Here is a 12,993-nt window from a genome sequence, read left to right as displayed (position 1 = left end):
CAATTTATACGAGAAGGGTGTTGATTAGTGAGGGAGGAAAGAGATCTGGGAGTTACCCTTGGTCCGTGACGGAATTCATGGACAAGAATGAAAAATACGACTCTTACTTAGATTTAGTTTTGAATTTTTGTCCCGTGGTGAAAATATAATGATAGAAGACAAAAGTACGTCGACATTTATAATGCCGAACCAATCAAATTTTTTTAGAGTTATGACAAAAAAGAAAGATGTGTGTACGTTTAAATTATATGCAACAGGAATATGAAGTTCCGACTTCTATTGACGAACCTTCCATGGTTTGTTTGTAAATTACATAAACGTAATATTGCCACAATAAAAACATGTTATCATAAGCATGAAACGCGCTCATCAGTTGTCAATCCATTTTCGACCGAACACGAAATCTTTTCGCATTCGCACAACGCGAACTGGATACCATTGATCTTGATACCGTCACTCACTCCACAGGAGCATGCAAAGCAATCGAACGACCGCACACTACTGACACGATTTTCTTTTCACAGGCATCCAACGCGAACCGGATGCCTCCATTTTTATCTACACTTACAGTTATTGAAAATTTCAGTTTTGGACTTTAAAAATTCGAAGTTAGAAAAACTTTTTTCCTTAAAATATGCCCAATTTGCAATGTATAGACGAGTTTTAGTAAATTTAATTACGAAACTTTTTGCTTAAGGATGATCAATATCTGAAATGGCCGTTTTTTTTTAAATCGACTTTAAAGTTTTGAATTTTTTTTTTCAGTGTAGAAAATGTGTTTTTATTTTTTTAATATTTTTTTTCTAAAACGTCAGGAAATTTCACGACTGTCTCCCATACAACACTTTTTTGTAGGTCTTACTGTTTTCGAGTTATACGGGTTTATAAAAAAAGTAAAAAAAAATTTGACCCTTTCCAAATGTTAGTTTGGTGTTTTTGAAAAAAAACAAAGTATTTAAAGTATCTTAGTTTCACATAGTCTTCACACCCAGAAAGTTTCATTGAATTCTGAAGGGGTGCTGCCAATCCCTTTGTTGAGTTGGCGTGAAATCCGTCATCAGTATTATTTCTGGATGAAAGAGCATATAGTGATACTGTTTTGAATCAATATAAACTATGCGGACCGAGTTTCTTTACGAATGTCGGGCTACTTTTTTTTGTTAAAAATAATTTTCTTCGTAAGTATTGAATTATTGAAAATTCATAATCAAATTTCATTTACAGTTTAAATTTTAAAGCACACCACCACTCACCGAATTAGGAGCTTTAATTCTTTACTCATCATAAAACCACAGCAAAGCCGCTGATTCCAGTTATTTACACTACAGCAACTGAAACTCGACCTTCCACTGAACATGAGCATACAACCGCCTACCAACGTTTACCAAAATCCTTGGCTGGTATGAAAAAGCGGCACTTTCATTCAGTATACCGTTCGCCGTTCTACACATAAATAACTACAGGCTGCATGAACTTTCGCTGTATTTTCCTCTGCCTAACCAACGTCGTCATCCACGCTGCTTGCTGTCACGGCGCGAGCTTCGGTACCCCCGCCTTCTGTATTTGAGCTTTAATTATTCAAAAGTGCCGGCACTTTAACGTTGAACAACTGGGTGAAGGACTCGAAAAATTATAAAATAATACCTTTCTTACTCGAAAATAACGTAACACTGCAGCAGCGCGCTGGTACCGTAAATCGGGGGTGAATTGATCAGTATTTTAAAACTTTCTGTTCTATTATCCTTGAAATTACAAATAACGTCAAATTTATTTCGACAAAATAAGTACTTCGCTCATCCTTGACCTCTGCTTAAAAAATAGCCTCAAAAATCATTAATTTAAATTGACTCTCGGGGGTGAAATTAAACACCTTATGACAAAACATGCATAAGAATAAAAAAATTAGAAAATTGCAGTAATTTGGGTCCTATGAATGGCTGAACGGAACGTTTAGCAGGAATTGCAACCCAATTCCTTACTAGTCAAATTCACCTCAGTGATAAAATTCCTCCCAGATTACGGTAAGGAGGCTTTCCGGAAGCGAACGTACGTCAAATTGCAAACGTGTGTGGGAGGTTTGTAGCTCACGGGGATACTCTCGAGTAGTACGGAGTCGGACGTGGGAAAATTTCTCGACACGTTCTTCATTCACTACACACGAAACGGCACGGAGCTTTGTCGACCTGTTTAGGCGCCGGATACTGGCCCCTCCATAAATTTGTGCTGTGGCTGCGGATGAGGCAGCAGCGTAAAAGCCGGAAGAAATGCTCAGGTATTTAAGACACAATGAAAAATACCTGTGGGGCCTGTTTTGTATGACAAGTACAGCTCAATTAATTCAATTGTGTCACATCCATTAGTGGTCTCCATTGTCGGGGAAGAGCGGGAAATTCAGTGTTTCTTTTTTCTATTTTACTGTGTTTGTAGCTCATTTACAGTTTTGCACAGATTTGCATAGATTTGCTGCTTTGAACATGCTTCCTGGTTTTATGAACATGAAATTAGTTTGTAATGTTTAAAAAAAAATATTGGTTTTTTATATTTATTAACGAGATTTTTTGGCCCTAGTTTGTTCAGATTCAAAATTTGTTTTGTTCAACATACAAAATTGTAAATGAGTTGTTGATTGTGCTATTCGGTTTACTCGAATAACCCTGTTATTCAGCAAGACTAAGACGAGGACCGTGGGTTCGAATTTCACCAATTGAGGATCATTTAGAGTTGGAAATTTTCTTTACTTCCCTGGGCATAGAGTATCTTCATGCTTGCCATATGACTACTTGGATTAATATTCGAGCCCTGAAGAAGGCCTGATCCAAGGACCGAAGAGAAGGATCTAATAAGAACACTTAGCGGAGAAACAGGCTTTATCTCACATGAACGTGATACCAGATTTAAGTAGAAGAAAGATTTCTCAAATTTATCCCCATTGAGGGATTCTGCACCTTTTTCTTCATAAATGTTTCAATAATTTTTTTCTGTTCTTCTCGATCGACTCTTTCCTGAGATATCTACTGATCTATATCAAGGATTATCAAACAATACATCCATTCAACCCACAAGAAGATTATCCAGAATTTCCTCTAGTTTTTCCCTCAAAGGGTTCCACTTAAAATGTTTCTCTAAGGGATCTTCTCGAAAAAAGAAGTCACTGGAATTTTATCCAGATATATCTTAAGTATTCTTTTCACAAGGAATCGTTGGTACCTACATTGATGGCTACGTAACGCCATTGTCGAGCGTTTTGTAGAGGAAGAATCAATCGTTTGAACAGGGCGAATTTTGTTTCCATTTGCATTTTGGGACCTATGATCGCAGCAAGCCGTGCGCGCTGGCGCCGCGTTTTTTTTTTAATTCGGCTGGTTAAAAGTAGATTCGGCTTAATTCGGTGCTATGACACGTGCAAATGTTTTTCAAAATGCTAAAAGTGTATTTTTTTTAGAGATTATAGGGCAATATATGGTTTCGGCACCATACGACTATTATCGGCAACCGAATTTCAAATGTCAAATACACAGCGTTTTTCTCTCAAAATACACCAATGAAAACGTTCTGTTGATTCTTTGTTCTGTCAACTTCCCGCTGACAAGATTTCCGAGACTGAACAAACAATATCGCCAACAATATCGATGACATCAATACAAATGAACACACCTCAAAATTAGACTGATTTGAAGCTGACGAACAGATTCGCTTGCAGTTCTTATGGGAACAGTCATTGTTAGGTATGAAAAATCAAGCGCTTTGTTGAAATTTTTCATCATTGCAATAATTCAAGCCACCCATTTTCATCTGAGCATAAAACGATGAAACGTAGTTGTTTACCGCCCGCTGCAAATCGTTATTGCTTTTTTTTTTCTTACCACTTACTCCCGTTACTTTTCTCCCGTTCTATTCCCATCGAAACACGTTGTCCAGTTCCCGAAGTATCTGGAGTGTAGCGAGCGAGATCCCATCTTAATCGATGAAAGATTCAACCGAAACTCATCAGTCACACTGACAAGACATGTTCGATGCGTTGTGAAAACGTTTCCAAAACCTTCATCAAGTCTGTCGGTGTGAATCGATAGAGAATTGATGTCCGAAAAAAATACAACAGAAGCGTGGCATCCGCTTAGACTGCCGAGAAAACGTAAATTCCCCTATCTGAAGATGTTTTGTGGAGTTTTGTTTTTTTTTACTTTCGTTCCCCTGACCGTTATTATCAGAAAAAAATCTCCATCAAATCTGTGCTCACCAGTCGATTTCTATAGCTGAGCTGCATGTCTGGGCAAAATTTAAAAAACAAAACGTAGGGCCCGTTTTGAAGTTACGCCCTTTTGAATGTGTAAGTCCACTAATTCAAAGGAATTTTGAGATATTTAAACTGGTTTTTATTGGCCGTGATTAGCAGAAGAAATATGTCATCAAAATATGGTTCAAGGTTGTTTTTTTTGGTTATTTGGAACCTCTTGGTGGTGTTTTGAATGAGAAGATAGACGAAATTCGCAGTTACGCCCTTTCGGAAGTGTAACCATTAAAAACATTAATTGTAAATAGAATAATTAGGCATTCTAATACCGTGTTCAAATGTTTTCAACGACATATTGCACATACATGACACAAAATTCTTTCACAATCAAATTATTTTCAAAGGCTCAAGTGCTGCAAGGCATTACGGAGCTAATTCTATCATATAATCAAATTAGTGTGTGTATCGCAATATTCTGGCTAGTTTTGTGAACCCAAGTACTCACGATTTAGATTATTTTACTTGTAGCTGATTGCTACTTGTTGCATACGAAGCGATGTTTACATTAAGGAATACTTTACGAGTTGAGTTTTCGGTTATGGGTAGCAGTGTATGGAATAAAATAATATGAACGACGTAGAACGCAACGATACAACACAGAAGAAAATAATGCAAAGATCAGAATATCGGTTATTATTGTGTTCAATGGAATTCAAAATCGTAGCATTTACAGAGCTTAATTTTAAATTTTTGTCTTTGTCAGTTTGGAATTTAGCTCCCGAAGTATGATTTTTTATGTATGTGAAGGGTCATGAAAGCTAGTGAGCCTTCATTTCACAACCACAGTTTACGATCGAAAAAATAAAATAAAAGTTTTCATAGAAATATTCAGATTCTGTAGGATTAAAACCATATTATGGTAGGTAGACCAGCAGGTAATCAACAGTAGACCTGTTCATATTTGAAAAAATGTCTGGAAATCGACCGGTCAAGCAGTATCCTGAATTCTCATACTAAGAACAATGTATGGCCAAATTTTAAGTTAATTTGATGAAGATTTCAGTATGCTTCAAGTTAAAAATGTGTTTAGGGCTAATTTCAAGGTTTGAAAAATCATAACTAGCATGTGGAAAATAAAAAAAACACCTGCTATTATCACTATTTGAAAGCTAATTCTATTCTGTTTAAGCTTGTCGAACACGCAAATAAGATTAAATTGAGTTTAAACATTGTTTGATCAGTCGGTCCACAGTACCCAAAAATCACAGTTTTCTGTATATATACGGTAGAAAAAACAAACATTGACATTAGTTTTTCAGACACTAGTCAACAGGAATCGAACGAAATAATTCATTAACCATTAATAGCATACATGGGGTTCTATAGCAATTGGTGAAAATGGTCAAAATTCAGATAAGGATACAACAGTACAGAATTTTCTCAAGAAAGCTTTGATTTTTAAGGAAGACATACAATATTTCTGCAAGTGTTATGATTTTAATTTGAATGACACCAAATAATAACCCATGTTATTTTCTTAAGCTTATTTCAAGTATTGAGAATTGGGACACTTAAATGGCTCCGTAATGCCTTACAGCACTTGAGCCTTTGAAAAATAAATTAAATGTGAAAAACTTTGGCGACATGTAAGTGTAATGTATCATTGAAAACATTTGAACATGCTTTAAGGTATTAGAATGCCTAATAAATGTACAGTGTCTTACTGTGGGAGCCTTCTTTATTTCAGCTTTTGATTTAAAAGCAGAAACATGTACTGATTATATGCGCCATCTGAAAAGCACACTTGTTCTACACAGTACAAGCGTGGTATTACTTTCAGTGGCCATTTGCGACTGTTTTAGAGCGCAAATGTGCTTTAAAACCAGACCATATCAAAAGTAGCAGATTATGAATACAGGTTGGGTTGAGGATCCTTTCGGGTGGGTTTATTTTAGAGATTTCTTGATTTTTGGTGACCACACGTCTTAAAAGTGAAGAAGGTTCTAAGTGGAAAAAAGTGGAAGTTTTTCTAAATAACTTCTTACTATCAATTTTATCACGGTTGAAATGTAATGTCAACTTTTTTGTCAAGACTGGCACCACCATGCACCCAGAAATAGAGTTAATGACGAGTTCTTATCAAGCATTATGCTCATTTGCTGAGATTCAGGAAAAATCAAGCTGAGAGTTGCAAAATTAATTATTAGAGGGGCTTTCCTGAGCCGAGTGGTTACAGTCCGCAGCTACAAAGCAAAGCCATGCTGAAGGCGTGGATTCGATTCCCGGTCGGTCCAGATTTTTTTCGTAATGGAAGTTTTCTTGACTTCCCTGGACGTACTTGCCATACGATATACGCATGCAAAAATGGCAACTTTTGGCGTAGACACTTCTTAGTTAATAACTGTGGAAGTGCACATTGAAAATAAGCTGAGAAGCAGGCCCTGTCTCAGTGAGGACGTAATGTCAAGAAGAAGAAGAAGGATTGGAAGATATTTCTTGAAACAATAAATCATGTTATAGAAGAAATAATGTGTGAAGAGCAACGCGAGGAGTTATATTCAAACTGAAAGTTATTGAAAATTTTGCTGCCGAAATTTCAAATTTCATTCATTTCATTGCGTTTCATTTTGCAAGATTTATTTATTAGATTTTTTACGAACTTGTCAAGAAACTGCTTGCAAAATCTCTATTGTGCATATAAATTTACTTAAGGATTTCACCATTTGATGCTTCTGGTAGAAATACAATCGCTACATGTATCCCTAATGTTTTGATTTGATTTCTGTAAGATTCTGTAACATCCGTAAAAATGAAAACGGATAGCAAAAAATTGTAGCTTACATGCGGAGACAGTGGAAAAAAATTGTAGTACAGGTCGGACTCGATTATCCGGAGTATCGATTTTTTTTCACTCCGGATAATCGAATTCTCCGGATAATCGAATCACTGAGAAAAAAAATGAAATCTTCGATAAAAGAACATAAATATTATCTTTTTTTTGTTGTTTCATTTATATGACGCGGTGGTGTAACCTGAAACTATTTCTAGGAAAAGTAGGGGTCTTTACAAGAAAAAAATTTTTTTTTGACCAGCATACATAAAAGCAACTTTTTAGACCCCCTTGTTCTTAAATATTTTCAAAACTGCAAAACCATTCATGTTGTATATTGCAATACCAAATTATCTCAGATTAATGCATAAAAATTGAAAAACAAGAACATCAAAAATCAAATTCCGGATAATCGAGTCTTAAATTCCGGAGATTCGAATCCCGGATAATCGAGTCCACGGATAATCGAGTCTCCGGATAATCGAGTCCGACCTGTAATCATTTATTTTGTCTTCTTTTTAATTGTAGAGAAGAATCATATAAATGATAACAATGTCCAAAGAATTTTGAGCATGGGCTTTTTACTCACTCTTAGAATTCTTCTAAAGAAGTTTTTCAATGACTACTTCAAAACCCATTCTCAACAATTTGCCCAAATTGTCAACTAGTGTTATGAACAAACTTTCTCGATGTTCTCCTCAATAACTGTTACTAAAATTCCTACAGAAATACCCAAAAGAAATCATTCATCAATTATTCAATGAAATTTTCTACAGATTAACTAATCAATGACCACGAGACAATTTGAAAACATATTGAGGATCTTCAAACCGCCACACGTAATCCGATTTGTACGTTAATTACAAGCACATAACAATAACAAAACATTAACGATCAACACAGTAAAGCTAAAATCTTAACATTTGATGCTGTTATTACACTTGTTTTTACTGTTGATTACTATCCTATTCCACCAAATTATTATGCCTTTTTAACAATGTAGCATTTATTTTTACAGCTTGCCTGCTTTATGTCAATTCCCCTTTGAAAAATGCGCATTTTACTTATAATTACATTCAACATTAGCATTCTAAGCTCGCAATGGTCACCAACATTTTCATTTTGTTTGAACTCACAATATTTGGTTTCAGTGCTTAATTATCAATGGAAAATAGTTTTCCATGTGTTGCCAAAATCGGGAAGAAAATGTTGCCAAAAACGGGTGTTGCCAAAATCGGAGGTAGACAAAAGCGGGTGTTGCCAAAATCGGGAAGGCACTGTATTTATAATTAATGTTTTCAATGGTTACACCTCAAAAAAGCCATAACTACAATTTTCGTCTATCTTCTCATTTAAAACACCACCAAGAAGTTCCAAATAACTAAACAAACCTACCTTGAACCATATTTTGATGATATATTTTTTCTGCTAATCACGGTCAATGAAAATCCGTTGAAATATCGCAAATTTCCTTTGAATTAGTGGACTTACACATTCAAAAGGGCGTAACTTCAAAACGGGCCCTACGGTTTTTCTAAAATTTTGCTCAGACATGCAGCTTAGCTACAGAAATCGACTGTTGAGCACAGATTTGATGGAGATTTTTTTTTTTCTGATAATAACGGTCAGAATGGGCCTTAAGAATGGGCCAAGGTTTACTCCCCAGCATTGTTCTTGAAAGCGGTCTGGATGAGATTATCAAAAGATACATTAATATTGCTAGTATCCAATCTACGAACTATACCGTAACTACGCTAACGCTAACACCGAGTCCGTACAATCCTCCGAAATTGTTGTAAGGCTTGTTACGCTTGGCTCGACCCCCCTTGGAGCGTGACATAATTTGTGCATGACCCCTTATTTATTTTCACTGAATCGTACTGCATTCTGAAATCAATAAACAGATGATGAGTCTGCGAGTTGTACTCCCGGAATTCTTCTAGTATTATTCGCAAGCTAAACATCTGGTCCGTTGCCGAGCAGCCCTTACGAAAACCAGCTTGGTATTCGCCGACAAGTGATCTCAGTATGTTGAACAGGATAAGCGACAGAATTTTGTACGCCGAATTTAGCAGGGTAATTCCTCTGTAATTGGCACACTCCAGTCTGTGCCCTTTCTTGTAGATAGGGTGGATGAGATCATTCAACCAGCCGGTGGGAAATTTTTCGTCCTCCCATACCTTCAAAAGTACTCGGTGGATCGACTGATAAAGCTGCTCACTTCCGTGCTTGAGAAGCTTGACCGGGATCTCGTCCTTCCTAGCAGCCTTACAGTTCTCCAGCTCGCTGATAGCCTTTTTGACCTGTCCTATGGTCGGTGGGTCCACAGCTTGATCGTCATCATCAGTGTTCATCCTGTTCCTCACCGTTCAACAATTGCTGAAAGTGCTCCTTCCACCTGGCAGCCACCGCCGTTTTATCGGTCAGCAAATTCCCTTCTCGATCATTGCACATAGCGGGCACTGGTACGGTATTGTGCCGCGCACCATTGACCGTTGCATAGAATCTCCGAATCTCTGCATATCATGCCGGTTCATGCTTTCTTGAGCTTCAGCTACCACACTTTCTTCGTGCTGCCTTTTCTTTCTGCGGTGGATTCGCTTTTCTTTGGCTCTCGCTGCCCTGGTACCGCTCTCTGTTCTGTCGTGTACCGGCCACAAGCATACGGCTTCTGGCGACATTCTTCATGTCTGTCATTCTTTGGCACTCTTTATCAAACCAGTCGTTTCGTCTCCGTCGTTGACCAGTGCCAATCACTTCCCGCGCCGTTGATGTAACAGCTTTGTGGATAGGGTCCCACAGGCTGTCGACATCTCCAGCAACGTTGATTCTTCTCAACTGCTCGTCTAGCTGCTGGCGGTACTGTGCAGCTACCCCATCAGTCGACAAGTGTTGTATATTGAAGCGCAGCGTTCTGTTTGTTCTGGAACTCGTGACGCTGGAATTTTAGCTACTACTAGAAGCCTCGGAAGGTCCTGACATCCATTACATCTGAGAAATGTCGCCCATCAACCAGCACGTAGTCTATTTGGGAACAGGCATCGCCACTCGGGTGTCGCCAGGTGTGTTTGCGGATATTCTCTCGTGCGAAGTGGGTACTACTGGTTGCCATCTCTCTAGCAGCAGCGAAGATTACTAGCCGCAGACCATTATCATTGGTAATGGAATGAAGGCTTTCCGTTCCAATGATGGGTCGGAAGAAATCTTCTTTCCCGATTACTATGAAGCCAACTCCACGTTCTGCTCTGTCGCCGCCGCTGTAGTAGATGTGGTACTTGAATGAAGTGTTGGCGATGGGGTCCACCGCTCGGAATTCACGTTCTCCGGTTCTCAGCCAGCGTATTTCCTGGATAGCTGCCACCTTCACGCCGACATTTCGCAGTTCACGAGCCAGAAGCCCAACACGCGCAGGTTCATTCAAAGTTTTCACGTTCCAAGGTCTAACTTTCTAAATGTTGTCCTTTATTCGTTGCCGGGTCTGTTGCCGCAAAATCAATCCATTTGCTCTACTTCTGCCTTTCTTGGTTGGTGAAGAGTCTTCGATAGGCCACCGAACCAGGGTTGCCTATTACATCGTGCTAGAGGGGCTGCCTTCTCGGTGCTGATACGATACAGCATTGTCCTTTGTTCTTTACATGATGGTCATAGCCATCACAACCATCCACCTTTAACATGGCCTTGGACCTGTAGCTCTGGTTCTCAATAGTTTCAAGTTCTTTCGGACATGCTACTATGGTTAGCCGTCATGCGCTAGGGGTGTTGGGAGTCCTTGACAACCTGCTGGAAATGTAGAAGGTATTTCTCTAGACATTACTTTAGGAATTTAAGCCATTAACAGACGTTTTCCAAGTACTTCTCCGGGATTTTGATCAGGAAGCTCTCTTCTACTTAAGGTACCTCTAAGTATTCTAGGAATTTATTAAGTGACTTCTTCCAGTGAACCTTATCGCAATTACTCCAGTGATTTATGAATGGAGTTACTACAGCATTTTATGGTCCTTCCTGGAGCAATCTAAATCAGTGTGTAGTTTTGGTTTTATCGAATTACACAAAAAATACGTTTGATCAGATCAGAGAGGGATTTTTTGTAGTAATTTTCTTTGAAGAAAAATTCTTTCCGTAAAAATCTTTCGATTTAATTTAATAAATTTCAATAATTTTAGTAATTTCTGAAGGTTTTTATATCAAAACAAGAATTCTTGCAGTAATGGTAATAAGAAAGGAGGTTTCAGTCAAATTTTTGGAGAAACTCTCAAATAAAATCTCGAAAGGCCTGTTGAGAGAAATCTTCAGACGAATTCATCAAAGAAAGAAAGAACTAATCAGAACTCCTGGAGTCATCCATGGAGCAATCCCTGGAATTTCTGGCAAAATTCAAGAACAGAATTCCTAGAGGAATCTCAGAAGGGTTCCTGTGCCTAATTTCCGGAATACCTTGTAGTGCCTCTGTAATGACTGCTTGAGAAATCCATTACAATGTTTGGAAAAGGACCTGCCGAAATCTTCTGGAAAATCATAAAAGTGCTGAAGACACAAAATGGCTTAGATTAATATTAATGCTGTAAATAAATACAAAACATGTGTGTCAGAAGTAACCCCCGGAATTAGAAAAATGCCCGTCTAACGGTACATTGAAAAAAAAAAATATATTGAAAGGATCTTTGGAAAAAATTGTAGAAACAATATGGAAAATAAGACGAATTCCTGAAGGTATATCTGAAGTTGGTTTTGTAGATTATCCATATATCTAGGTGTTTCGTCTAGGGTTGACCAGGCCCTACGTTGTGTAAGTTTTGATTCCGAAGGGGCAGACGAATAACGAACTATATTCTCCTTCACGATGACTAATTTATTGCCTCCACCGAGAGGCAGTGCTCCTGCTCGGTGGGGATACTCTTCTGTTACAGATCAACTTACAACTAACTATCACAGCTTTGAGAGTCGCTTATATATGCGACAGGTAGCGAAGCGAACATTCACAGATATCTTACATCGCTGTAATGCGCCAACAGGCTAGCATCACGCAGCCCAAAGCAACAGCATGAAAGCAATTGGGCTGCTTGCTGTTAGCTGAGGCAGAAATTGAATACCGGGTACCCCCGTTAGTTTGACTACATTTAATCTGAACACTTTTTAATTTGTACCCCGCTAATTTACACATCATTCAGATTAAAAATGGTTCAAACGTCATTTAGCTCATGGAACATAGTGAATTGAAATGGAACGCTGTGGAACGGAGCGCAGAACCAAAACAAAACAGTGAAAAAGGTAACCAGAAACACGATTCTAGGGTGACTAGATGTTCAAATTAAAAATAAACCCCGATGGTTTGTATGAGGTATCGTTCAAATTAACGGGGGTACACTGTATAAACTGCTGCGCTGCTGTTCTATCTTACTGCGCCTTGCAGTAAATGGGAGAATCGCTGCGGTGAGACCGAACACTGGGTTCCTACAGATCTTAGCTTTGGAAAAAAATGCCTGGAACAATTAATGAAATAGAGCAAATTCTAAACGAAATCATTGTAGTTATTTAGCAACACCTCCGGAAGAAATTTATTAAGCTAAACTTTGATAAACTTCTATAAAATCCTTGAAAGTAAGAACTATAAGACCTCCGGAAAGATTGTTTTCCTCAACCTTAATATAAATCGCAGGTATAATCTATGATGTATTTCCTATGCAATCACTAGATGAATCTTTTCCTAGCAAAATGCCTGATTTGTGGGTTGAAGATATTCTTTGAGAAATTCTGAGGATATCTTCAAAATTCTTGAAGCAATGCAAGTTAGCTTAAAATGATGTGTGATTAAATATCTGTGAAAATCCTTCTTACAATTATATGATAAATTTCGAGAATTTCTGTTTCATGAATCCTTTGAGGAATCTGGGGTGAAATTCTTACATATATTAAATGCATACAAACGTTTGAA

General features: G+C 37.9%; 1 protein-coding gene across 6 annotated transcripts in view; it reads right to left on the bottom strand.

Annotated features, from left to right (window-relative positions):
* Positions 1 to 12,993, bottom strand: part of LOC5568904 (putative sodium-coupled neutral amino acid transporter 11) — a 151,311-nt gene that overhangs the window by 53,523 nt on the left and 84,795 nt on the right. The window lies entirely within an intron of this gene.

Source organism: Aedes aegypti, chromosome 2 (genome assembly GCF_002204515.2).
Source record: "Aedes aegypti strain LVP_AGWG chromosome 2, AaegL5.0 Primary Assembly, whole genome shotgun sequence".
Lineage (NCBI taxonomy): Eukaryota > Metazoa > Arthropoda > Insecta > Diptera > Culicidae > Aedes > Aedes aegypti.
This window is presented reverse-complemented; position numbering and strand designations above follow the sequence as displayed.